At 50.5% G+C, this 27,286-nt stretch overlaps 1 protein-coding gene across 1 annotated transcript in view; it reads right to left on the reverse strand.

The window, feature by feature from the left end:
• JAKMIP1 (janus kinase and microtubule interacting protein 1) overlaps positions 1 to 24,560 on the reverse strand; it is a 125,516-nt gene extending 100,956 nt beyond the window's left edge. The window contains exon 1 of the mRNA XM_045528371.1: positions 24,258 to 24,560. The gene's annotated coding sequence lies outside the window, so the exon portion shown is untranslated. The remainder of the gene's footprint in view (positions 1 to 24,257) is intronic.
• Between the last annotated feature and the right edge of the window lie 2,726 nt (positions 24,561 to 27,286).

A 27,286-nucleotide genomic window follows, 5' to 3' on the forward strand; every position in this document is an offset into this window, starting at 1 on the left:
CAGGACAGCCACCTTTCTATAAAGCGAATGTGACGCTGATGGTGGTTAAGGACAACAGCCAGGGCTGGCCTCACAAAGTTGCAAAGGGCCCTGAGCTTTGGACGTCCCATGCTCGGTCTAATGCTCTTGTGTTGCCATCTGAAATTCTTAATCACTTTTGAACAAGGGGGCCCCAAAACTACCAGCCATTCCTGACAACTGCTGGCCTCAGGCATGGGCTTCCATGGGCCAGGCACTGAGCCGAGAGCATCACGTAGGCCAGCTCCCTCAACACTGACCTTGAGTGTATTGCTGTCCTCATTTCACAGACGTGACCTGCCCAAGGGCACATGGCTTTTTCATGGCTCTCTGGATGTCTTACATATCCTCTGTGAGCATCTCAACTTGAGAATCAAAAGATAACTGAATGCACTGAATGTTTTCATTTAGAGCATGCCAGAAATGAGAGGTGGTTTGGTCCAGATGGCCTGACCCAGCCAGACCCCTGGTACTATTTTTAGACATTGTCTCCCAGAGATGACTGCATGGAGCCAATCAGAAATGAGCCTACACTCCACACCACCCCTGGTGTTCTCCAAAGAAGATGCACAAATGGTCAGCGAGCACACAAAGAGACGCTCAGCATCACGACCAGGGAAATACACTCAAAACCACAATGAGATAGTACTTCACACCTAATACCCTCCTTATCCCCACCACCACCACCATCATCACCATCATCACCATCGTCCCCATCACCACTATCAGCATCATCACCACCATCACCACCACCACCATACTCACCATCATCACCATCACCACCATCACCATCATCACCACCACTGTCAGCATCATCACCACCACCACCACCACCATCATAATCACCATCATCACCATCAGCATCATCACCATCATCTCCACCACCAGCATCACCATCATCGCCACCACCACCAGCATCACCATCATCACCACCACCACCAGCATCATCACCACCACCACCACCACCATCATAATCACCATCATCACCATCAGCATCATCACCATCATCTCCACCACCAGCATCACCATCATCGCCACCACCACCAGCATCACCATCATCACCACCACCACCAGCATCATCACCACCACCACCACCACCATCATAATCACCATCATCTCCACCACCAGCATCACCATCATCGCCACCACCACCAGCATCACCATCATCACCACCACCACCAGCATCATCACCACCACCACCACCACCATCATCACTACCACCACCATCATCACCACCACCCACCACAATCACCATCACTGCCGCCACCGCCACCACCATCACCACCCCCACCCCCACACCATCACCACCCCCACCATCACCACCACCAGCACCACCACCCTCACAAGAAACAGAGAGAGCAGGATACGAGTCTGCTATAATGTAAACCATGTCAACTCCCTTCGGTATGTGTTCTGTAGGGAATGCCAAGATCACAAGGGCAAAATGGTAATGGGTGTGGGAAGAGAGAATCTTTAAGTGTCTTAAATATTGGTCATTCAACCTCAAAAACTTCCTAGAGCAGAAGTGCCTTGAAGGCAGGACTGTGCTGCTCTCATCTCAAAACTCCAACTCCCCACCCAGCATGGAATTGGGGCTCACTTGTTGACTGAATGAGCCAACAAGCCCTGACTGTACAAAGTCACTTCACTACTCAGTTTATGCTTCCATTAAGTAGGGACAATGCTGGTTTCAAATCTGCTGATGTGTATATTCCTGCAATGCCATGTAGACATTTAATAGCCAAGAATTACTGATATTTATCATTAATAATCAAAAACTAACAGAAAAGCAGAATTTCTAATGCCTTTCCATGGTCCCCCCAAACGACGCTGACTGTTCTTCCTGGACCCATTCCACACCATGCCATGCAGGAATTCCCTGCCCCACTCTTTTCCCTTAAGGTACATCCTTCTGAAACATGAGTCTACTGCTTCTAATGTCTAGGCCCCCATGATCAGACCAGCATGGACTGCTCTGGTCTGACTTGGCAAGAGAGCTCAGGAGAGCTGCTCAGATCAGAGGCAGCTTTCCCCAACACTGCCTGACCACACTGCCTGGGAATCCAGCCCCCTAGCTTTACATCCTGCTGAACTTTCAACTTCCTTGAGCTGGCAGTGACCTGTTTCCTTGGGACAGACCAAGGGAGATAATATTAATAAATCCCAGCTGCAGATAACATTAATAAATCCCAGCGGCAGAAAATAAATAGTGCTTTTAATGAGGAAGGAGTGGGGATGATGGAAAGATAGAGACCCACCAGGCCACGTCTAATGCTGTGCTGCGCCAGCCCTGGCCTGGGCTCTTTCCTGTCAGCTCCGAGCCCTTTGGCTGGCTAGGCCTGTCTGAGTCCCAGGAGAAGAAAAGGACCCAGCCCATGGCCATCCCGCCTGCCCAGCCCAAACAGGACACTAGTGCCAGGGCAGAATCACCCAGGGTATGGGAGCACTAGGGTGGCAGTGCCCACATTCCCCAAAGTGACCTTCTCTGTCCCTAGGTGCTTGGGGCCCTGGGACTGTTCCCAGGGGCTGGAAGAGATGTTTAAATGAGAAAGCTTCCTTTACCTGCAAGGATCTGCTCATGTGGCTTCCGTGCCGAGGACTCCTTCCCTGACCCTCCATTCACTCCACGAACACTGACTGCATCTCCTGAGCTCCCAGCTCGAGGGCAGATGGTGGGAGAAATGGGAACAGTGGCTGCCCTGGTATTACCCAAGATCCAGCTGGGAGGTAGGTAGTCATCAGGTGATTGCACTGGGCTGAGATCGGAGCTCAGAGCCTGAGGACTTCCTGGAAGAGGTGTTCCCCAGCTGAGTCTTCAAGGGTAGCAGGAGGCTAACCAGGTTAACAAAGGATAAACTATGAAAAGAAGAAACCAAGCCCTAGGAGAGGCTCACACATGTATGTTTTCCCAAAAGCATGGGAACAGTTCAGGAGGTCCCACTTCCACCCCAGTCCACAGGGTGGACTCTGGAGGGATGGAGAGAAACAAGGTCTAGTAATTTCTTTGTTCTCCTCTCTAAGTAAATAGCTAGAACTACAAGTACTACTTCAGTAATCCTAAAAGGTAATATAACTTTAAGAAATGTAGGGGAAGGAAAGAAATGAAGATTTGAAGGAAAACTGGTCTGAAGCAAAGATTCTAAAATTGTAATGATTCCTGTATTGAGGCAGAAATGAATTTCATCAAAAACCTCTGACTTTATCTCAAAACTGGCCCCCAAGGGGCCACCCAGAATGGAACTCTGGAGCAAGCTGCCCACTCTGCCTGAGGCAACGGAGCCAGGAAGGGCCGACAGACAGGTGGACACCACAGCTGCCCAAGATGCCTCTGCCACCAGGAACCCTGTTTAAAAAACGTTTTTATTTTATAAAGTTTCAAAAAACCTATAGAAAAGTCCCAAGAATAGCACAATAAACTCCCTTATACCATCTAGATTCACCAATTGTTCACATTTTTCCCCATCTGCTTTATCTATTGGTAAAGATAGATGTGCGTGTGTGTGTGTGTGTGTGTGTGTGTGTGTGTGTGTGTATTTTGATAGATCATCTGACAGTAAGTTGCAGATATCATGACATCTCACCCTAAATGCTGTGCTTTTCTCTCTTAATACCAAGGACATTATAAAATCACAACACAATTATCAAAATCAGAAGTTGTGTTATTGATACATTCCATATTCAAACATCACCAATTGTCACAATAATGTCCTGTCTAGCAAATTATCATTTTTCTTGATTCGGGCCTCAGAACACTTATTAAAGAGCAGTTGTATACAGGATGCAGCCAGATCTCATAGTACTTGTGGTTCACAAATACTGTGAACCACAAACTTCCCCAAAATAATTAAGTAGAAAAATAAAACATAACGATAATCAAGAATAATCATCATCCCAGGTCAAGAATAGTCTCTGATACATAACAAGGCATGGTGGAGGGGATCTGGGTGCAGCAACGGAGGACAATGAATCCTTGGTTGGTGCCAGACTTAGTCTTTGGCTCCATGTTTAAGAAATCAGGAGTCACACACCCTCAGGCCTGCTGATCCCCTCTGTCCTCGGGAGCTGGCAGCGTAGACCAGAGCAGGCCATGGTGCAAAAGAGCAGGTGACCTGGGCTCACACCTCTCCACCTGCCGAGTTCTGTGGAGAAGTCCTGCTGCTGCTGCAGGCCTCAGTTTCCTCATCTGCAGAACCCTAGCTCTTCCCTAACACCCGATGGAGCACCTACAACATGCTCCCAGCTCAGCCTAGGCTCTCTTGAAAGGGGCCCGGCCCACACCCTTGTCTCCCACTCTGGTCCCTCAGCACCCCAAGCTAAAACATGACACCCAGGTGGCCCCAAGTCCTGTCAAGGGCCAGTTCTTTCTGTCCCCACTCTGTTTTGTCCCTGGCCCCTTCTGCTCCCTCTGGCCATCCATGCAGCCACATCTGCCTCCTCAACCATGGCCACCCTCAGCCATGCAGTCCTGATCCAGAGGTGATTACCATTGCTTTTCTAAGAACCAGAAAACAATGAAATATGCTGGCAGACTCCCCCTGGCTCCCCTACTGCCCTGAGAGTAAAAACCAAACTCCTTGGCCTGGACAAATCCCTTCCTCACCGGGCTCCCTGCCTCCCCTTACCACATGTCCCCTTGAACTCTCCTGGCCTGTCAAACTGACCAACATCAGGGAGCAGCAACACTGACAGGCAGGGAGGTGGCATTCTCCAAGGGACTGCTGAGGCCATGAAGGCTCAAAAAGGTTGAGGAACTTGCACAAAGTCACACAGCTCACATGTGATAGGACCAGATCACAAATAAGTGAGCTCCAAACAGGCTGCCTTCATTCCACATTAAAAAGTAAAATGTTTCCTCAGCACCAACCATCTCTCCACATGCACTCTGCCTCTGGACAAAGCCTGAAAGAACACTAAGACAATAGTGCAGGGGGTGGGAGTATAGGCAAAAGTCATTGTTTTTTCTTCTTTCAATACTTTGGTAATTTTGGATACAGTTTTCAATGTTCACAGTGGCAATAATGACTAGTGTCAGCAGACACTAAGAGATAAAGAGTCTCCCAAGCACCTCATTCATTGCTCATCACTGATACACTACGTACGGGTGATAAAACCAGTGGCCTGATTTCAGCTGAGGATTCACCCCAGCATGGCTGACACCAGGCAGGATTTCCCGCCTACCCATCTCTGCCCAGACAGATGGACGCTGCCCTAGAACACCACCACCACCCTGCCCATACCAGGGTGCCTGCCGATCCTTCACTCTCTGATCCTGCAAAAGACTTAGGATTCAAGGCTCAGACTTTTTTTTCCAATTTAAAGTACCAGATGTCTCAGAACTCCCTTTAATGAGATTTAAAGGTTAAACATATATTTACTCAACAATCATTTTGACTCATCAAGGCCCTTGCCCTCTCTGAACCTCAGTTTCCTGAGATTCCACGTAACAGAGCTAATGATGCTACTGCTGTCCACGTGGCTGAAATTGAAATTCCTAAAGCAGATGAGGAAACCTGCTCAATATACACACAGTTGGAGCTAGTGTCCCTACCATCTACTGAGAACCTATCAAGTGCCAGATACTTTGCCAGGCACTAAAAATACAGAGATGAACAAGCCATAGTGCTCCCCTGGAGTGATCAGAGGTCTAGTGAGGAGGAGGAAGGACCATAAATCTCTAAAGGACCTGAATTTGACCTTGAGCACAGCAGAGAGCCACAGAGAGGTTTCTGCCTGGGCAGAAAAGGTCAGACCTCCATGTATTTCAGACCAGTTGTTCCAGGGTCAACATGGAAGACTGCCTAGAGGGGGCCCCTGGAGGCAGAGAGACAGTGCTGAGGCTGCACCCTGGTCTGGTGGGGTAAGAAGAGGCCTGAGGTGAGCCATGAATATGACCATTTTATGAGGCAACACCAGACAGGACTTGCTGCCCAACTGAATGGAAAGAGGGAAGAATTTCCAAAGCTCAGCTGAACGGTACATTTTAATCTATTTACCAAGCTCCTTATCTCTCCTACCACGGGGCTGCTTTTCTGCAGAAATGGAAAGCAGCACTGAACCACATCACTCTGACCCACTCAGAATGGGGCAGCGGGGTCAAGGAATTAGAGCTGAGAAATAATGCCTCCATGTTTACAAGTGGGGAAACTGAGGCTTACAGTGGTGAAATGACTCATCCAAGGTTCCACTTAACATGCAGAGGGACCTGAGACTTGAGCACAGATCTATCTGGCAGGAGGCCTCACTTTATTTGCCCTCCCCAAAGTGGGTGAAACTTGCAGAAGCACTGACAGCCTAGGTGACCAGAAGGGGTTGAAGCATGTTTCAAAATGATGAGAAAGGCACGAATCTTGTTATCATGTACAATGATCACTGTCTAGAAACCCACTGGCATCCTGAAACCACAGAAAAAGCTTGCGGTGGGAGGTGTTAGTAGCCAGATGTCACTCTTTCCAAAGGAGAAAATATTTAGCAAACATTGATGTAGAGAAGGAGTGAGCTCCAGATTAGAGGGGACTTTAAAGGTTTATAAACCACATCATCACCTGCTCCAAGAAGCCCTCCTTGATTGCCAAGGCTCCTGCCCTTGAACGTCTGGGCCTCTTGGGAAGAGCATAGGAAAAAGAGCCTGGACTTCACTGTCAGTTAGACCTAGAGTCAAACCCCAGCTCTGGCCCTTACTGCCTATACGATCTGTGCCATCACTTAAGTCCTGAAGCTGCTGCAGGGATTAAATGAACGAAGGCATCCACTGAGGCAGCCCAGCCTCAGCACATCCACAGACACAGATAACAGCTCTGTTAACGGCGACTCCCTCCGCTTCTCCTCCAATGCCACTACCCACATCAGAGCCACCATCCTCACAGCGACTTGGTGGCCCCTGCCTCCGTCCTGCCTCTGCGCCTCTGCCCGACTCCTCTCCCCCCTAGCCTTGCCTCTGATGTGGGCAGTGAAGCAGCCTCAACTTCAACGCAAATTTGTGCAGAAGAAAGAATAACCCTAAACCCCCAACCCTGCCACTTCTGCTTCTGGGAGCAGCCACCTCACTCCCTGCCCAACTCTCCCAAGTTTTATAGTCAAACTTGACTCCACCCTTTCCGCTTCCTGCCACGCCCGCCCCCACCCTTGGCCACGCCCCTGCCTGGGTGGAGGAATAGAGCAGGCACCGGAAGCCCAGCCCCTGATGTGATTAGCCACGCCCCCTGGGGGATGGGAAAAGGAGCCCTTCCTGTTTTGTGTCTCTTTCTGAGTTGGGAGACGTGGCCGCCTTCGGTAGCGGCTTTTCCTTGTTATTCCCCACCGCATTCTCTGGGTCACTTCCCCAGAGAGGCTTCCACTGACCTGCCCCCACCCAAACCCAGGTCACACCCCAGTCGGCCCTCTCAAAGCACCGGTGCCTGATGACAGTCCCTCCCTCTTCACAACGGGCTGCTCACGGTGTCGCCCGCCCCGGGACACACCGGCCATGCATTTGTTAGGAACTGTTTCTCCGGGACGTCTTCAGAATGGATCGCTATGTCTAAAACGGTCAGGTTACGAAGTTGGTACAGCATGTTCCCAGGAAAAGTAAAACTAGCATTTATGTTCAGAGAGGAAAAAAGAAAAAGACTACAGGGTGCTTTTCAAAGCTTTTTTGCTTTTTCATGAAATGAAATCTTGTTCAGCAGGCCACGTGATGCTTATCTTGGAAGGACTCACCTAGGCCTCCCATGCCACCTTTGCTGAAACTACCTGGACAGCCCCAGTGTGGGTAGAGAGAGGGCTGAGGTTCTCATCACTGGGCCCCAGACTTACTCACTCTGACCCTTCAATGGCTGTTTAACCTCCTGGGATGTTGGTTTCCGCCTGCTTTCTTGCATGGTAGTTGAGAAGCTTAGAGAGGAACACAAAGCACCCTCCCAGCGGGGCACGCAGTACATGCTACGGCCAAGAGGCAGACTGGGTGGAGGGACAAGAAGGCTGAGCCCCAGGCAAAGAGATCCTGTCCCGTCCACACCAACTGCCTCCCCTGCCTTTCGGAAACCCCCACAGGGGCTATAAAGGGACAATACTGCAAAGCCACAAGCCCACAGGAAACCAGGCCTGTTCCCTGCCCCCCACCTCGACACACACACATGCACGCCCACCTCCTCTGCAAAGGTGACCCTGCCCATTGTGCCAGGCAGAGAACAAGAGAAAGGAAGTGGCCCAGGTGTGACCTCAAGTCAGGCTGCATAGGTCTTTCAAGGTAACACTCCCACCCCTGGGCCCAAAAGCAGCAGATAAACTAAGAGCTGCCATTTATAAGAGCCTATGCCAGGCAGTGTGCTGGGCACACTTCATCTCAATCCATACTCAACATCTCCTTGTAAAACAGGTAACAGTATTGTCCCCCATTGACAGAAGTCACTCACCTACAATCCACAGCTTAAAAAATAACATACCAAGAACTTGAACCCAGGTCTGTCTGAATCTAAGACCACTTCCTAGCTTCCGAAAGAATTGTGTCTGTTTTGTGTTCTATCTCTAGGAGCAGGGCCGTGCTAGGCATTCTCTTCGATGGCACACAAGAACATTTTTAGGCATGAACAGCTAGGCTCCTTCCTGCACACAATGCCTTGGCCCTCCAAGAACAAAGCACATTGACAGCCCCAACACTTTCATAAAATAGTAGTTTCAAAATATCCCAGTTCATGAAATGCTTTCACTATCATCAGAAAACCACCTACCTCAATTCCCCACCAAACATACCCAGGAACACAAACGATTTCTGATAAAGTTGCTACTCATCACGTATTGGAAACCCACATAAAATTCTCACCAAACAGTGGAATGAGAGTTGTTTATCAACATTCAAGAGAACATAATGAAGTTTCCTTTAGAACATTCTGTACATGTGGAGTTTTCTTTTTTCTTGAGCTTTTCATTGTAAAATCTTACTAGGTGCTGAACAGGAGAGAAACCTTGAAGTGAGCATGGGCAATGGGGACCAATCACCTGTGCTGCAATAAGAATTCAGCACCGTGCCAGCGCCCACACCCCTCTCCCATCAGAGAGAATTCAGTAAAATTCAACAAACATGAACCAAGTAATATCAGTTACTGATGATATAGATCTCACCTAGTATTCTGCAGCCCTACGACATAGGTATTCTTAGTGCCCCATTTTAGTGTCCTAGCAGAAATGGTCCAACATGACCCAATTAGCCAGTGGGAGTAGGAAGCTGTAGCCAGGCAGTCTGGCTCTAGTGTCCATGTTCTTAATCTGCTCTGCTACATACCTTCCGGGTGTCAGGTATTATGCTTGAGCCTGAGGATAAAGCCACAAGGGTGGTCCGGAAACTGCTCCATCCAAGGGACGGCCAAATTAACTACATTTATCGGGCAATGAGCTAAGCCCCAGCCATTCTGCATACCTAGGACTTGATAGCTGCCCCTTCCTAGGTGGTACACACAAGACCTCAAGTGCTTTATGCATGTAATCTTGGTGCTTACAAGCTCCTGGAGAAGCAAATATTATTTTCCCCAATTTATAAGGAAGAAACTTCAGCTTAAAGTTGGTAAAGGACTTGCTCAAGTCCCTATCTGAATACAAAGCCTTTGCTCTTTCAACTGCTACTTGCTGGCTCTTGGCAAACTCCGTGCATCATTTTGGAATCTCTCCTTTATTAATGTGCAAGGGCCCCTTAAGAAGTCCTAGAAAAGGCCCCAGCCATTGGGTCATTTCTGTCTCACCTCTGCTGAAATGAGTCACAAGACTAGCAAGTAACCACACTGTCAAGAATAAGCAGGGGCAGTTAGTGACTTCAAAGCAAAGAGCAACTCCTTTTTGTGGTTTCAACATCCTTTTTACACCAGCCACCCAATGTGGCTTGGTATGCCTAGAGTGCTCCTCAGCAGACACCTGCCCAGCATCCTGTGTGCACAAGGCTTTGTGAGACACGCTGGTGGGTGGGGAAGGGTGCAGAGTGACATATATCATGCCTCCTCTCAAGAAAGAAGCTCCAGAAAGCAGAGGGAAAAGGAATGCTGAGACAGGTAGGGAGAGACCAGGAGCTCGAAGAGGGACACTAATTACAGGCCTGGGGTGTACAGAACAAGATGAGCTACTGTCAGGAGACTACCAGGCTACTCACACCAGTTACTGTCAGGTTACCACCAGCTCAGTAGGACAGGAAGGTCAAGGATGACCTTGTCAGGTGCAGACATCTGCAGAGTCCCTCAACGTGCTGGCCCAGGGCTGGGTGTCCCAGTGGCCCCCCATGCCCTGAGGAGCTCCTAGTAGAGTCAGGGAGACACTGTGACAAGCCCAGGTGATAAGTGGGGCCACCATAGTGAAGGAAGGGACACCTGAAGTGGGCCCTGGCAGTGGTAAAATCAGGACATGAAGATAGAGGAGCAGGGGTCAAAGAAAGGCTAAAGGGCACTTTGGCAGGCAGCTCTTCCAGCTCAGCTCAGCCAGTGACGGTCCTGGAGCCTCCAGTTTCCCGGATCCTGTCTTGGTAACATGAGGATATTTGGAGGCTGAGACAGAAGAAAGCCAAACGTGACACTGATGGGTAGATAACAACGCACAGACACATGTGCCTTGTGGAGGGATGGTGGCTGATGTCTAAAACGCAGGAGGACTGTCAGCACTCAGGGTGCTGGGGCCTGGTTTTCAAACCACATTCCTTTGAGCCCTGGTGCTCCTTGAAGGTGCTTAGGGGTCGGAGATCAAACAAAGGTCTGAAGCAACAAATGCTGAATTGTTTTCCTAGGTGTTATAAATTTAAACTACAAAAATATCACATCAACTCAAATGAGCTACAAAGCAAATATAAACCCTGGTAGACCTCACTTCGAGGACCTGGGGTGCCAGGCAAACACCCAGCTTTGTGCAGGTCTTGGGGTACAGTCTCTCCTGTCATTTCCAGTGAAATGTATTCTGAGAATGCACGGTGCTCACAAAATGCCACCAATTCAAATATGATACGTGAATTGTCACAACATAGAATATTTTTACAACCACAACAAAAGTCCATTAATACTCAGCCTGCCATAGCTGTTAAGACTACAACTGTCACCCAAAACTTTTCATTTCCAAAGTTAAAGTCATCAAAGCAACCTCACTGTTCTCACTGACTGACCTTATAACTAGTAAATATTATAAGTTTAAAGTCATAAAATAAATGAGATATTAAACCATCACTTCCCTGTTTTGTATATTGGGGCAGGTGGTTTAGCTATTTATTTACTTGTTTTTCAGAAGACTTCATTTTGCAGATGGGGAAACAGACCCCATCTGAGAGAGGGATGGGGTATCACAATGGGGTATCAAAAGAGAGAAGGTATCACACTGTCCTGTGAATATCATCCCTGCTCAATGGGCAGAAACCAGGTGCCAGGTATTCCACAAATGCCCCTGAGAAGGAAGGACCACTCCAAGGCACTACAGCCAGGAGGTGGACACGACTCAAACCCTTCCCAGCCTCCCCCTGCCTGGACCACTGCTGGTGTTCATACTCTGTGGCCTTCACTCCTTTCCTAGAAATGACAACACAGTCCACTCCCACCATCACAAGGAGGGAGAGAATGGAGGGAGGGTTCAGGATAAGAGCCAGGGTATCTTCCTTCCATGAGAAAACACTAGAAACCAAGCATGCCCTCCCAATGAGCACCAATTTGCAACATGTGCTTATATGCATGGGGAAGAACTGCCATCTATACTCTACAAAACAAGGGTCCCCTGCGCTCACCTGTAAATTCAGCAAGAGGTTAGGGGTGATTCATGCCCAACAGAGGGAACCAACCAGTTGATAACTATTTTAGAAACAACCAAATAGACAGACTGCATAACCACAGGAAGAGTGGGGACCAGCCCTGTCTGCCCTGGTTCTCAACCTGGAAAGGGTACTGGAATTACTCCAAGGGCTTGTTAAAAGCCAGACTGCTGAAACCCACCTGCAGAGTCTCTGATCCAGTAAATCAGGGTGGGGTCAGAAGTGTGGTTCTAGGATGCTCCTAGGTGCTGCTGCTGTGGGCTGAGGACCCCACTTTGAGGACCCCTTCTCTGATTTGCTCAGTACAAACCCTCCTTACTGAGGCTCATTAAGGTAGGTGGTCTAGGCAATACCTTTAATAGCCCACAGCCAATTTTTCTATCTAAACTAATAAACTATATTGAAAAAAAATTTATAGACTACAATTAAGTATTATACTAGTTCAGACTGGACATCTTTAAATTTACCTCGGTGCAAGAGGTCATTACCCAATTGTGCTAGACACCGAGAGAGACAAGAAGAGGAATCAGACATGGGCCTGCCCTTAGAGCACCCCGCCAGTGAAGGAGACGAAAGTGGACACAGGCAGCCACCCAGCAGGGAGGGCGAACCCTGGTCAGGGCCACAGGACGGAGAATGAATGAGGTGTGGGGAGAACTACACAAGTCCCCAGGAGGGAAAGCTCCTAGCTGAGGTGAGGAGAATGGAGCAACAGCAGACAAGGTTTCCCTATAGCTAGACAGGGGCAGGCTGGGCAGATGGGCAGGACACAGACTTAGGAGCCACAGCAGGGGTAGGGAAGGCAGAGAAACAGGCATTCCAGGAAGTGGGACAGCATGAGCGAAAACATGGAAGTGGAAAACAGAGGGTGAGGAAAGTCAGGAGCCAGACTGGCCAGGAAGTAAAGAGGCAAGTCGGACGACAAAGGATGAGAAGGGAAGGAAATAGTGGGCTAGAACTGAACATCAGCTACAGGCAGGCACTATGTTTGATGCTATCAATTTCTAACTTCGTCACATTGTGGTCAGAGAACATACTTTGTAATTTTTTCTCTCCCTTTAATTTTATTGAGCTTGTATTAATGGACTAGCACATGGTCTATCCTGGAGAATGATTCATGGGCACTGGAGAAGAACATATATTCTGATGTCATTGGTAGAGTGTTCCATAGATGTGTTAGGTATAGTTGGTTTATAGTGGTGTTCAAGTTTCATGCTTCCTTGTTGATCTTTTGTCTAATTGTTTTACCCATTATTGAAAGTGGGATATTGAAGTACCCAACTGTTATTGTTGAATTATCTAATTCTCCCATCATTCCTGTCAGTTTTTGCCTTGTGTATTCTGGTACTCTGTTGTTAGGTACAAATATGTTTACAATTGTTATATATTCCTGATGGATTGGCCCTTTTACCATTTAAAAAGTTGCTCTTTATCTCCAGTAATTTTTTTTTGTTTCAACGTCAATTTTGTCTATTATCAGTATAGCCACTCTAGCTTTCTTGTTGTTGCTATTTGCATGACATATCTTTTTTCATCCTTTTACGTTCAATCTATTTGCATCTTTGACTTTAAAATGTGTCTCCTATAGACAGTGCTTGCTCTGAATGTTTGTCTCCCAAAAATTCATGTGTTGAAACCTAATCACCAATGTGATAGCATTAAGAAGGGGAGTCTTGGCAGATGATTAGGTCACAAGGACAAAGCCTCCATGAATGGAATTAGTGCCCTTATAAAAAATACCCTAAAGAGCAGCTCATTCCCTTCTGCCACGTGAGAACAGAGCAAGCAGACTGCTAGTACAAGGAAGCAGGCCCTCACCAGACAATGAATCTGCTGGTGTCTTGATCTTGGACTTCCCAGCCTCCAGAACTATGAGAAATAAATTTCTATTGTTTATAAGCCAGCCAGTCTATGGTATTTTGTTATAGCAGCCTGAAAGGACTAAGACAACATATACTTGGATCATATATTTTATCAAGGCTGACAATATCTACCTTTTGATTGAATTACGTACTCCATTCATCTTTAATATTATTATTGATATAGTTGAATATGTTTGCTTTTTTTTTTGAGACAGAGTCTTACTCTGTCACCCCAGCTAGAGTGCAGTGGTGTCATCACAGCTCACTACAACCTCCAGCTCCTGGGCTCAAGCAATCCTCCTGCCTCAGCCTCCCAAGTAGTTGGGACTACTGGTGTACACCACCACACCCAGCTAATTTTTTCCATTTTTCGTAGAAACAGGGTCTCATTCTTGCTCAGTCTGGTCTCAAACTCCTAACCTAAACTCCTGATCTCAAGCACTCCTCCCGCCTAAGTCTCCCAAAGTGCTAGGATTACAGGCATGAGCCACTGCACCGGGCCTAGGTCTGCCATTTTACTTTTTGGTTTTGATATGTCTCATGTCTTTTTCTTCCTCGGTTCTTCCTTTATTGCTTTGTTTTGCATTAAATGAACCAGGCACTATGTTTGGCAAGTAAGTCGGGGCAAGAACTTCAAAGATGTTCTTTTTAATTTAGACAGCAAAATTACCTCTCTAACAATTTTAACCTCCTTAAATGGCTCATATTCTAATCAATCATAATTTCTTCTTCTTGGTTCCAGTAAATGGGAGCAAATCAATTAATTATTCATCCAGTCATCACTGGACACCATCTACAAAAATGTCCATTACCAGCTTCCTGGATTGGAGGAGTTAAGATCTACAACTTGACCTCCCCACCAGGAGGAGGAATGGGACTATTGTGTTTTGGAGATCCCCTTCAGGATACATGGTGACTCAAAGTGTGGTGACAACTGAGTGCTTCAGATCAAGGTGGCAAGGGATGGTTGGGATTCACAACAGAGTCCAGGTTGTAGGTATTTTCAAATGCTGTGGCATTGTTCTCACAGACACCTGGCACAGGTGCCAAGGAAGCTCTGATAAGCAGAGGTCCTTTCTGCACCTGCTACAATGAACACGTAAGACACCATCCCAAACCATTTAACCCACATCCCTGCCTGAGAGCAACTTAACATACCCTAAACCTCCTTGCCACCTGACCTCTTACAGCACCTACAAAGCCTCCTGATCATTAACAAATGTGAAGGGAAACTAACACCCAGGAGCAAATGAATTGTGAAGTCCCAAAAATTAACAACTTATGCTGTGAGTTTGGTGCCCCTGAGATTTAGGGCGGCCAGCACCCCTCCCCCATCTACTAGCTGGAACACCCCCAATTTCTGATATCCTCTCCAGCAAAAGGACTTGTCTGTGTTTTCAGTCTGAATGTCTTGCATGAGTTTTTAGCCATCCTTGTAGAAAAATGAGAGGCACCATATGTACAGGCCCTCATAGACTTGGCTCATCCCGGATGGCTAGGATGCTTCCTAGGAGAGAGAAGTCATGTCAGCAAAGTGCCCATACAGCCAACAGTTTAAATAGATTAGGTACATGTAGGGACATCCAGGTCCTTTTTCAAAATAAGATATCTGGTTGGCAAAAAGGACCTCATCAAGCCCCCAGCCTGGACGGCTCCAAGACTTGCTGCTGAAATCCAATTACTACCAGGCTTAATGAGCTCACTCAGGCAGCTGCCCTGGCCCAAGAAAGCAGCCCTGCCAACCTCCAGAAAGAAGGTTTCTCTTCCAAAGTGCATTCTGAATGAGGGTGCAGCTTAGAAGAGAAACACCAGGCCAATGTAATAAGAAATATGACCTTCCTGAACACAAGAACACAGTGTGAGTTCTGAAGAACAGCTTTCTAACATTTTTTTGTGTGCGTGTGCTGCTCTACACTAAAAACAAGCTGCTCTGTGAGGTAGCAAAATCCCATTCTGAAGATGGGAAGGGAAACTGAGTTTTAAAGAAGCTTCACAGTATCAGCTCTGGGCTGACACAACAGTCTGGGGTATTTCAACCCTGAGTATTATGGTACTTAAAGCTCAGACAGTTGACTGTCATTAGAAGAGGCTGCTGCAGAGAACAGAGTGATGTTTTTTTAAGTGCAGAGTGTATTCTTCTATGCAAGCAAAGAGAGACACACACAGTGTGTTCCTGTCAAGGTCCCTCCCAACACCAACCTTATAGAAATCAGAGACTAAAAGCCAAAATCCATTAACCACCTCCTGTGCAGCTTGCCCTGGCCAGGCTCTGGGAACCCCACTGTGAATGAGATGCATTCCTACCCTCATAGAACCCCCTGTCTAGCAGGGGAGTCAGACAAGTCCCTAGCAGCTGCAATACACAGTGCCCAGGGTAATGACAGAGGGATGTGGGGTGGGGGGCCCTGGGGTCAGGCCTGGCCCAGCCTAGGGATCAGGAAGGGGTGCAGCAGGGAAGGTTTTCTGGAGGAAGGCTCATGATGGATCTTGGCACAAGTGGAGGATGTTCACCAGGTGGATGGGGGCAGGGAAGGCTAATGGGCAGATCTGTCAGAGCAAACAGCATGTGCAAAGGCCTGGCTCAGGCAGGAGCTGACAAAATCAGAGGAGAGGGGGAAGTCTCTTCAGTCCATTCCCCTGCTCCCGACACACACCAAGCTCTTCCTGTCTTAATCCAGCCATAGTGACTCTAATCACTTAATCCCCACTTGTAGAGTAAGCAAGTGGGTCTCTCCTGGGGCCCAGGAAGGATGCAGCAAGTGGCTTCTGAAGAACCGTGCTCAGGAGAGGGGCATGGCTCACTGGGGAAATAGGGAGCTGAGTTGGGAGCAGGCTGTGGGGGCTGGAACGCCAGGCTGAGGTGGCCGCACTGTTCCTGTTTGCAGCATGATGTTACGGGCTACATATAGCCAGTAAAGTGGTTACTATAGTGAAGCAGACTAAGATAGCTCTGTCTAGCATAGTTAACATATTTTTTTGTGGCAAGAGCATCTAAAATCTACTTATTTTACAAAAACCCCAAATATAAGACAATTTTATTAACAATAGTCCCCACGTTGTACCTTAGATCTCACTCTTTCTTTAGGAGGAGCCCAAGCTGGTTTGAACCCCACCACTGCCATTTCTACCTGTGCAACTTCAGATAAGGCACTCAGTGCCCAACAAGGAAGAGGCGCAGGTCCAACGAGGGTTGGGAAGGAAGATAAGCTGCTGCCCTCAGTAATCCACACTTACTTGTGAGCACACCCCACCTCCCATCCCCTACCCCATTGGGCAGCACAAGGCCAGGCACCTGCAGGCAGGTGAGCATAAGGAGAATGAGCATGACAGTGTTAGCTGAGCCTGCAAGCCTCAGGACAGACTCCTTCCCAAGCACTTCTCCACATGGGGCACACACACCCCAAGACGAGGACGGGGTGATACCCCAGGACACCAGAGCTCCCAGAATGAAAGGATGTGTCTCCCTCATGGCTCCTAGCTGGGTCGAGGACTCAGCGTACAGTCCCCTCCTGAGCCTGACAGGGGAGACGGGGTCCACAAAACAAGAGGGCAGCCTGTGCCACGCCAGGAGAATCAGCTGCCTTCATCCAGTCGGAGCTGGCGTGGGCCGTCCCAGGCTGGGGACAAACAGCAGCCTTGCCCACATGGGGAGATGCAGGTGCTGTGGAAAAGGAACGAGAGGTTGCAAACTCTTAAATCCTGGTGTGGTTGATATGGCAAAAGGATTAAAAAGGCTAAAGCCACTGAGCGGAAGGGACTCTAAGTACAGTGGCCCAACACTCTGGGCCAAACCAAGGTCATCGCCTTGTTGCCAGTTGGTGAGAACCTGCTATGCACCAGGCTGGGTGCAGCTCCTTCCTGCACTCCCACCAGGCCTTCCCCACGGCCACAGCCAGAGATCCCACTCCTGCCACCAGTGTCACTCTACTTAGTCCCTTCAGAGAACTAATCACTGGCTTCAGTGACGGGGTCAGTCCTTCATTTAGTTTGTGGGGCCACATGTGCCTTCTGGATCCTCGAGGGCAGCCTTCTGACTGAATCCAAATTTTACAGAATAGTCCCCATAGTGTACCTTAATAAAAGGATTTGTTCTGTGAAGTTTGGATTGTACTTAGGGATCTGGAGGGCCATGTGTGGCCTTGAGGCCGAAGGTTCCCCACCCCTGGTGTAGACTGTGGGTTTCCTCTCCCTTGGGCAGGCATCTTGCCACATCTTGTCCTCATGGGGCCCCAGTTCCTAGCAGGGGACAAAGTGGCCCTCAAATGTGCATTGTCATTGCCTGTCTTCACACTGAGCCTTTTGTTTACCCAGGAGGAACCTGAAGCACAAAAAACATTTAACTAACTTGTCTAGGGTCACACACCTCACAGAGGGCAGTGCTGGGTTGGACCCCGTAGGCAACCACACCCTGAGCCTGGCCCCTGCCCTCCGGAGCTGACAGTCTGCAGCAGTGGCCCCAAGGAATACAACGTGACCCCTCTGTCATTTTAAGTTTCTAGTCGCTACACTAAAAAAAAGTAAACAGCTGAAATTAATAATACATTTCATTTAGTCCAATAGATCTGAAATAGTATCATTTCAAAGTCTAATTATCACTGAGATCTTTTACAGTCTTTCTCATATAAAGTCTTCAAAACCCAGGATGTATTTTTTACTCACAGACCACCTCCATCCAGACAGCACATTTCAGTGCTCGACAGCCCCCCTGGTGAGCGGCTACTGTACTGGGACAGCTCAGCGCCAGGAGGTCCCCTGGCTACTTGGGGCAAGTGTATGAGTCACCTGGCATTAAGAAACTCACTCACAATCACGATGACCATGACATCTACTACTAACACCAGCAGCAGCGCCCACTGGTGAACACCTATGGCACCCCGACACCGCTGGCCGTCCGTATGCGATACCAACCCCAAGAGATAGGGTATTTCACAAAAGAAGGAAGCGGAGCTCAGAAAGATTAAGTAACGTGCCCTCTATCACAGAGCTAGCAAGGTCACCTCAATGCAATAGCAAGGAGCGCTTATTGAGCACCTGCTCTGTGCCCACATGGACCTGGGGCCCAAGCCCCGCTCCTGCCCTCATGGTACTTTACTCTAGCTTCTGGTGAGGGGGTGAGAACAAACGAGGAAACAATCACTTCAGATCGTGATGCTTCACAGAAGCAAACAAGGCACCAACAGGGATGGGGAGGCAGACCAGCTCCCCGGGTGGGCAAGAGACGTCCCCAAAGAGAAGTTCAAGCTGAGATGAGAAGGGTGAAGGAAGCCAGCTGGGGCCAGGGAAGGGGGAGCATTCCCGTCAGCAAAGAGCAAACACAATGCTTGATGGATGCTGCAGCTGAGTCCAGCATGTTCCAGGAACCAATGGAAAGGTGGCCAGGGCTCCCTGCACGCCACCATCTGTCCCACTGGGCCACCCCACCTGCCTCACACACTCCCATACTCTTGCTTGGAAAGTGAGGAGTCCACAAACCACTCTCCAGTTTTCAAGAACAAGTACAGGCTGGAAGCTCCCGGCACAACGTTCGGCGTGGAGGGGACACTCACAACTGTTTGATGAGAGGCTGGACTGGTGAGCTAATGAGTAGGGGAGGAGAGAGTGGAAAAGCCAGCAGAACAAGACACCCCAGGCTCTGGGAAGAAAATTTGAACACTATGAACATTGCTTTAAACACTAGACACAACAGCTAAAAGCTGAAAACAACCCAAGTGTCCATCAACAAATAAACAGACAAACTGTTATATTCATTCAATGGAATGTCATTCAGCCATGAAAAAGAATGAAGCACTGACACAGGCTACAACATGGGGGAACATTGAAAACATCATGCTCAGTGGAAGAAGCCAGTCACAAAACGCCACGAACTATCTGGTTCCATTTACATGAAATATCCAGAACAGGCAAGACCACAGACACAGATCAGACCAGTGGCTGCCGGGGGCCAGGAGAGAGGAAAGGGGAGCAACTGCCAGTGGGTACAGTGGCTGCATTGGGAGTGACGAAAATGTTTCGGAACTAGATAGCGTTGATGGCTGTGCAAATTGTGAATGTACTAAATGCCACTGAGTTGTACACTTTAAAATGGTTAATTTTATGTTCTATGAATTTCACCTCAATTTTTTTAAAAAGGGAAAGAAGGGGAGAACATGCATTTCTTCAATGTTTGAAACAGGCTGGGATGTCAAGAAAGAAAATCCCATGTTGGAACAAGCAGCTACAAGTGACCAGCTTCCAGAAGCAACAGGACAGGGTGGGGGAAGAGAGAAAACAGAAGGCCTGCAGCTAAATGAAGTGGAAAGCTACTTACCAGATCATTCCTTGCCTCCCATTGTCAACCCCTCACAATCCCCTCAGGAAGCAAGACCCCCCCTGAGTGATGCGCCCCACCCCCTCCAGCCCTGACTCAAAATGCAGCCCAGGGAGCAGGTCAGAGGCCAGCGCACTGAGCCAGCACGTCCCTCTGACCTGGCAGGCACAAGGGCATTTCTGCCACAATGAGCCCCGGCTGGCAGTCCCTGGCTGGTGCACACAGAACCCCTTTCATCCCTTAAGGGGCCCTTTGGCCAGTCTGGGCCCTGGGAGAAAAGAGAGCAGGCAGCTGTCCCCACCCCTGGTCCTCCACAGCCAGCTTGGGAGCTTTGGGACACATGGTAGGTCCTGAGAGTGCCTCTGGGCCCTGGAGAGGACGAAGAGACCATCTCAGGCCACCCGAGAGGAAAGACCTAACACCAGCGCACCATGGTGCCCGACAGAGGGACAAGGTACCGCGGCTCCTGTCCATCCCACAATGCTAGATGAGGCCCTCCCCCCATTCTATCACCTCCTCCCACTGAGTGATTTGCAGGGATGAGGATTGGGGTTGTCCCCATCTCCCAAAGGAGGAAACTGAGTTGCAGGGGGTGCAGGGGGCGCAGACACTTGTACAGATGCACTGGCAAATGGCAGAGCCGGCGCCCACGCCCAAGGCTGACATCAAGTCTCCTTTGCTAAAGGATGATGCCATTAATGTTTGCTTTTCTCTACAAAACTCCCGCAAGGCAGCATGGGGTAGTGGTTAAGAACGTGGGCTGCCAGTTTGGGATGATGGAAAGTTCTGGAGATGGATGGTGGTGATGGTTACACAATAATGCAAAAGTACTTAATGCCATTGAACTGTACACTTAGAAACGGTTAATATATTAACCGATATTAAACATTATATATATATTTAACATAAAAATATTTTAAGAATTGATCTGGTGCCAGGCCATTAAGAAATTGTCAACAAATTTTAAAAACTAGGTTATCATACATACTACATTCTCTAAATATGGTCAAATTCAATTAGAAGCTAATAAAAAATATAAATTCCCCTTCCCCCAGAAAAAGAACATGGGCTTCTTAGCTTCAAATCCCTCTTCTGAAATCCACTAGCTTTGTGACCCTGGGAGGCTTCAGCACCTCTCTGTCCATCTATTAAGCAGAAACGGGGCGGAATGAGCCCAATCAGATCATCAGCAGCAAACTCCTGTCAAGGGCCAGGTAGCAAATGGTTTTGGCTTCACAGGCATCCACTCCAGCTGCTCAGTTCTGCCAGTCTGGAGCAAAGACAGCCACAGACCCTAGGTACACAATGGGCATGGCTGTGTTCCAATAAAACTTTATTTATCAAAACTCTCGGCATAGATCCCGGCCCTCAGTAAGTGTTTCACAAATGTTAACTGTTATAATAGAGAAAAATGACATTCATTTCAATTCACTTCTGTAGATTTATGAAAGGTAGAATATTTGTTGTTGCTGTTCGGAAAATAAACACTACCACCAAAGGCAAAAGCAGAGCCCCTAACTCCACTGGAGGGCTGCCCCTGGCGGACACCCGCCCTCCCTCTTCTACTTTCCGGTGATTACCCCGGTGGCCACTCCCACAGCACCCTTCTGCTTCCCGCCACCTAAAGGAGGGGCTCCTAACCCAGCCCCTTCACAGCATGAGGCCCCCAGAGCCCCCTTTCCTGTCCCTGCCCTCCCCTCCAACCCTCAGTCCCTACACTGTGCACCTGGCCTTGGAAAAGCATGAGCAGAGAGAACATTTTCTGAAGGCAGCCAGGGCTGGAGTAGGGTACCAAGGTCCCACCGCCTGCCAGCCCTGGGGTCATTTCCTGAGCCTCCGATTACAGCAACACCACTGGCCACTACTGACATCACAGTGACATGCTTCCATGAGAAGCACCAAAAAACCTCCTCTGATTTCTTTCTCTTGGCCACCCTGTCGGAAGGTCCTTTGTCCATTACAGGGGTCAGTGTGCTACGTGGGGCAACTCCTGAGGTCTGCAGTGAGGGTGCCCCACTGCCGACACCCCCACTGCTGAGACTCTGCTCCTCCTTGCCGGGTGCTCACATAAGCCTCATCCTGAGTGCCGCTGTGCAGCTAAAATGACAACCCGCGGCAGGAGTAGGAGGTGAAGCAACGATAGCTATTTTCCTTATGTGACCTGCATTCCCATTCTCCAGAAAAAAGAACTGGGCACCTCCCCAGGAAGACAGAGCCCCCACCAAGGTGGGGCCACCTCATGTGTCCCCAGCCTCTAGCGAGCAAGATCTGCCTAAGGAAAAACTACACAAACACATATTATACTATATATGTATAAAAAAGTTCTAAGAGAGCACAGATGTGAGAACCATGCAATCTGCTTGGCAGAGCCAGGGAAAACCACAATGAAAGTAACATGAGAGCTGGGCTTCATCGTATGAATAGGAGTTCCCCAGATAGACAAGCAAAGGGAACATTTTTTGGAGGAAAAAACAGCACACGGGGAAAAACTTGTGTGAAGAAGACATATCTACAGAACACAGAGGTTGCAAGTGTGGCTGAGACAGTGGCAGGGAAAGGGGACAGATGGCCCAGGGAAGCTGGGTTGTGGGGAACCTGTGAGGTCATGGGGGCAGTGGGAGCATAGATAGTCGTGAAGGAGGAAATGACAGTCATCTCACTTGCTGGGTCTACACTGTGATCTTTTGGGGGCTTCTAGCTATAAAAGACTCCAGGTAAGAGTTACCCCAGACTCTGGAGCAGAGACGTTCAGCATGCTGACCAGGCACAAAAAACTTTCCAACAATTCATGAGCCTCCCCTGGGTGGTACAACCTGAGTTTTCTCCAGAGCTGGGCAAGGATCCTGGAGGGGGCGGGTCATGACCACCCCACTCCAGCCCCTCCCCAAACGTGCCCCTCCTCCTTGTCAATCCCAGCTAATGGAACTGCCCCCTCCCCAGCCCAGGCCCCTGGAGGAAGGGCCGGGTCCTCCCATAGCCTGGCCTTCCACACCAGTGGGTCACTCTGACTTAGGGGGATGACCCCTCATGCTGGACATTCACTGTGGGGGGGGGGGGCTGAGGCTGCTCCTCCCCTCCCCACCTCCTCTCTGGTCTGTGAAGCAGAGGCCATCACATGGTGACAGCACATGGGACTGCTCTGCCATGTAGGTGAGCTCAGGCTGGGCAAGGGGCTCTTCTTGACCTTGGTCTACAAGGAGCTGGCCAGATGAAGGAAGGGCGTTTCCGGAGAGGGAACAGCACGAGCAAAGGCCAAGGACAGTGTGCCTGTGAGTGTGCGCAGAAGGGCGGGTGGCGGTTACATAGAGTATCGCGGAGCCTGAAGAGCCCAAAGAGCCCGGCAGAGGCTGGCACAGCGCCGAGGCTGGCCGAGCCTTCGGGAGAGGGGCGGGCTAGAATGTGTGGGGAGGGAGGTTCCTCTAAAGCAGAAAAAAAGCTCCAGCCTGGCAAGCGGCCTCCATAGGGGGTGACAAGGCCCGATCCTCAGAAGCGCACAGCAGGGAGGACAGATCTATAGAGTGATTGAGCGAGGGGCTGGGGGCCAAGGCCACAGCACCGAGGCTGGCCAGAGAGGCCCGGCATGGGACCTGGCCTGGCACCGCGGGAGTCAACACTTGCATGCCATCTCCGGAGGCCCAGTGTGCCCAGGACGAGCTGGCCCAGCAGGAGGGTGGGTACCAGCCTTTCTTCGCATCTCTCCAGCCTTCTCCCCGGCGCCCACGTGGGCGGAGCAGCGTGAGGGTGTGCGTGGCAGGGGCCTCGGCAGCCTGTGCAGTGCGTGGGGCGGGGGTTAGGGCAGGGCAGCCTCGCCCTGTGGGCGGCACGCCCCCCCCCCCCCGCCCCGGCTCCATCCTCTGCCACCTTGGCAGGGATCAGGGGACTGTGACCTACCGGGCGGAGGACACGGAGACCGCCGGCCACGCCCCCGCACCACTCCCCGGAGGCACCCTGTGGGACCCCCCCCCTCCCACCGCTCCTTGGCTCCCAAGCGCAACAGAGGAGTGGAAATAGGGGTGGCGTGAGGGAAAGAGGGGGGCTGGGGCGGGACAAGGAGGGGTGCTGGGGAAAGCGACTCGGGTTGGGAGATGTTGCAGGCGATCTGGAGAGGGTGGGGGAGGGGAACGGAAGGGTGGGGGACTACGGAGGTGGGATGCGAGAGTGGAAGGGGGATCGGGACCGGGCGCGACGGCTGAAGGAGGAGAAGGTGGGCGATGGGGCGGGGCGGCGCCGGTCTCCGCGTCCCTCGCCGCCGGGTCCGCCCCTTCGTCGCAGGGTCCTCGGGTCCCCTCCGGCCAACACGCGCCTCCCACCCTCCGGGCGCACCTGTACCCACCTGCTGGGCGCTCGGGCCCGAGCCGGGCAGCAGCAGCGGGCGTAGCGAGCGCAGCCCCGCGCCGCATCCTCTGGCTGCCCCCTCCCGGATGCGAGCTTACGCCGCCGCTGCCGCCGCCGCCGCCGCCTTAAAAAGGACAAAACGGATCAGAAAATGAATGCATGCAAAAAAATCGTAGAATGCAACTGAAGAGGACGGGCAGACGCGCGCGCGGTCCTGTGGAGCGCGGGTTGGGGCGGCGGCGCCGGTGACCGCGCTCGGGCAGGCGGCCGGCGCGTGCGGCACGCTCCCGGCTGCAGCTCCCTGGGCTGTAGGCGCCGGGCTCGCAGCAGGCCCCGCCTCTCCCCCGGGGCGCCCCTTCGATTGGTCCGTCTTCCTGCCAGTCAGGGAGGGGGCGGACGCCCGCCCCGCCCCGCCCCCGCCCCGAGCCCACGCCGGGAGCGGTACCGCGGCCGCGGGAGGAGGCGGGGGCGGCCGAGCGTGCGCACTGGGTCCCGCAGCCCGGCCCGCTGGGGCTGGGGTGCCCCGGTGAGCGCCCCTAGCCCAGCCGGGGACCCCGGCGCCTCACCGGGGCGGAGCAGGGGCTTTCAAGGTCCAGTCCAGGCCGAGGGCCCCAGGACGCTCGGCCCTGCCCTCCGCGGGCCCACACGGGAGGGGTGTGTATGTGACACGGGCCTGTGGCTATCCTGGGCCATCAGCGGTGGGGGAAGACTCGACAGCGCGGCTATTTTCCCCTCTGTACGGATGAGAAATCTGAAGGTCAAAGGTTCAGGCGAAATGCTAAAGGTGACAGAGCCGGCAGGTGGCAGAGCCCCCCCACCGTGTCTTCATCCCTGGGCAAGGCAACGTCGCCAGATAATAAGGGATGAATAATGCGATGTCCAGCTGAGACTCGCAGTAGCATCAGGGCCAGCTAGGCAAAGACCCATTAATTCGCTGTCTTTGGACAAATATTAAGCCCCTGCTGTGTACCAGGTAGTCACCAAGAAGTAGGTGAACAGCGGGGAGCCGGGGAAGGACACCCACACAAAGGGAGCGGCCTGGTCAGCACCTTGGCTGGCGGAACACGCGGCATATTTGAGAATCTGGAAAAGTGGTGACCAGGCCCCAGAGGCCAGTGGGACGGTAGAAGATGGGTGGGGGGTGGGCGGAGGTCTGGTCGGCCGTGGGGAAGAGTTCACCCTGAGACTGTCTCACCTGGAAGGAGGTATGCGGGACAACTGTCAGATTAATATTTTTAAGACGTACAAGTCAGGATATGCCATGTCGAGCCGCAGTAACAAGCAAGCCCAAATCCCACTGGCTTGTTTCTCGCCCACGCTGCACCTCCTACCTGCATCGGCGGGACTCTGCCCCCCGCGGTCACGCGGAGCCGGCCGGTGGGGCCGCCTCGGCCGAGCACCCGATCGCAGCAGCTGTGTGAACGAAAAGCCACAAGTCGCACTGGCCTTTAAAGCTTCCGCCCGGAAGAGACACACATCACTTCCCCTCGCGTTTCATTGGCCAAAGCCGGTCACGTGGCCATGCCTGCCCCCAGACAGGGAGGGCAGTGCAGACCTTCCATGTTCCAAGGAGTAGGGAAGAACCCGAATATGTGTGAACAGACCTGAGCCGTGGTTGGCAGGCGCACTGGCTGCCTGTAGAGGTGGCTGAAGGCGTCAAGCGCAGCGGCAAGGAGGCAGAGTGGGGCGTGGCTTTGGTCACGAGGGAAAGCGGAGCATCAGACAGGTGTAACTGGTAGGGTGGGCCGGGCATGCTCATGGCCCAGACGTGAGCAGGAGGAAGGAGTCCAGGTGTTATGGGCTGAATTGTGTCCTCCTAACCCCCTCCAAAAAATGAGTAATATATGTTCAAGTTCTAACCCTCAGTAACCTCAGAATGTGACCTTACTTGGAAATAGGGTTATTGTAGATGTAGTTATTTGAGGTCACACTGGAGTAGGGTGGGTCCCTAATCCCGTCTGACTGATGTCCTTATTTTAAAAAGGGAACATTGGACACAGAGACACAGACGGAGGAGAATGTCATGTGCACATGAAGGCAGAGGTCAGGGTGATGCATCCACTAGCCAAGGAATGCCAGAGACTGGCAGCAAACTCCCAGGAGCTCGGAGACGGATCTGGAACAGATCCTTCCTTAGCACCTTCAGAGGGAGTGTGGCTCTGTCCACACCTTGATCTCAGCCTTCTACCCTACAGAACCGAGACAATATGTTTCTGTTGTTTGAACCACTCAGCTTGTGATACATGTGTGTCAGTTAAGAATTATGTTTGGCTGTGGGTAATCAAAATCGCAAGTATACGGTGGCTTAAACAAATTATTTTTCTCACTTAATGAGAAACCTAAAGGTAAGCCATCCCTCACTTTGTCCACTCTCGTCCCTTCATCCTCAGCATGCAGTTTCCTTCTTTGTAGAATCTTCAAGGGGGCAAGATGGCTGCCTCTCCCCGACGTCCTTCATTATTCCAGGCAAGAAGGGGAGGACAAAGGCACACCCCCACTGAGTCAGCTCCCAGTAACCACTTTCCTGGAAACTCTCCCCAGAGACCTCTGTTTTATCCCTTTATCTCATTGGCCAAGACAGTGTCCCATGGCCAGCCCTGGCTTCAGCGAAGGCTGGGAAATTAAAAAAAAAAGAAAAGAAAGATCGAGGGCACATTGCTGCCTAAAACAAAATCAGGGTTCTGTTAGTGAGAAGAAGAAGACTGGATTTTGCACAGGCAACTAGCTGTGGTGGATACAGGGTTAGTAAGACCTGGAGCTTCTACAATTTGGGCAACCCCCCTTGAGAAAAAGAATAAAAAATTACAAATACAAAATTTGGCACAAAAGTGAATACTTACTTACAATAATAACGAAACACAAATTTTTAAATGTTTTAAGTTGACAAATATCACAAACATTATAAAATCCAGACATGTAATAATTTTATTAACTACCTGACATCTACATTTATTGTATCTTTTTCTACATTCTTTTTTTTTTTTTTTTGCTTTCTCATCCTTTTTGATTACCTCTTCATAATAGAAT

This window comes from Lemur catta, chromosome 17 (genome assembly GCF_020740605.2).
Source record: "Lemur catta isolate mLemCat1 chromosome 17, mLemCat1.pri, whole genome shotgun sequence".
In the NCBI taxonomy this organism is placed as follows: Eukaryota; Metazoa; Chordata; class Mammalia; order Primates; family Lemuridae; genus Lemur; species Lemur catta.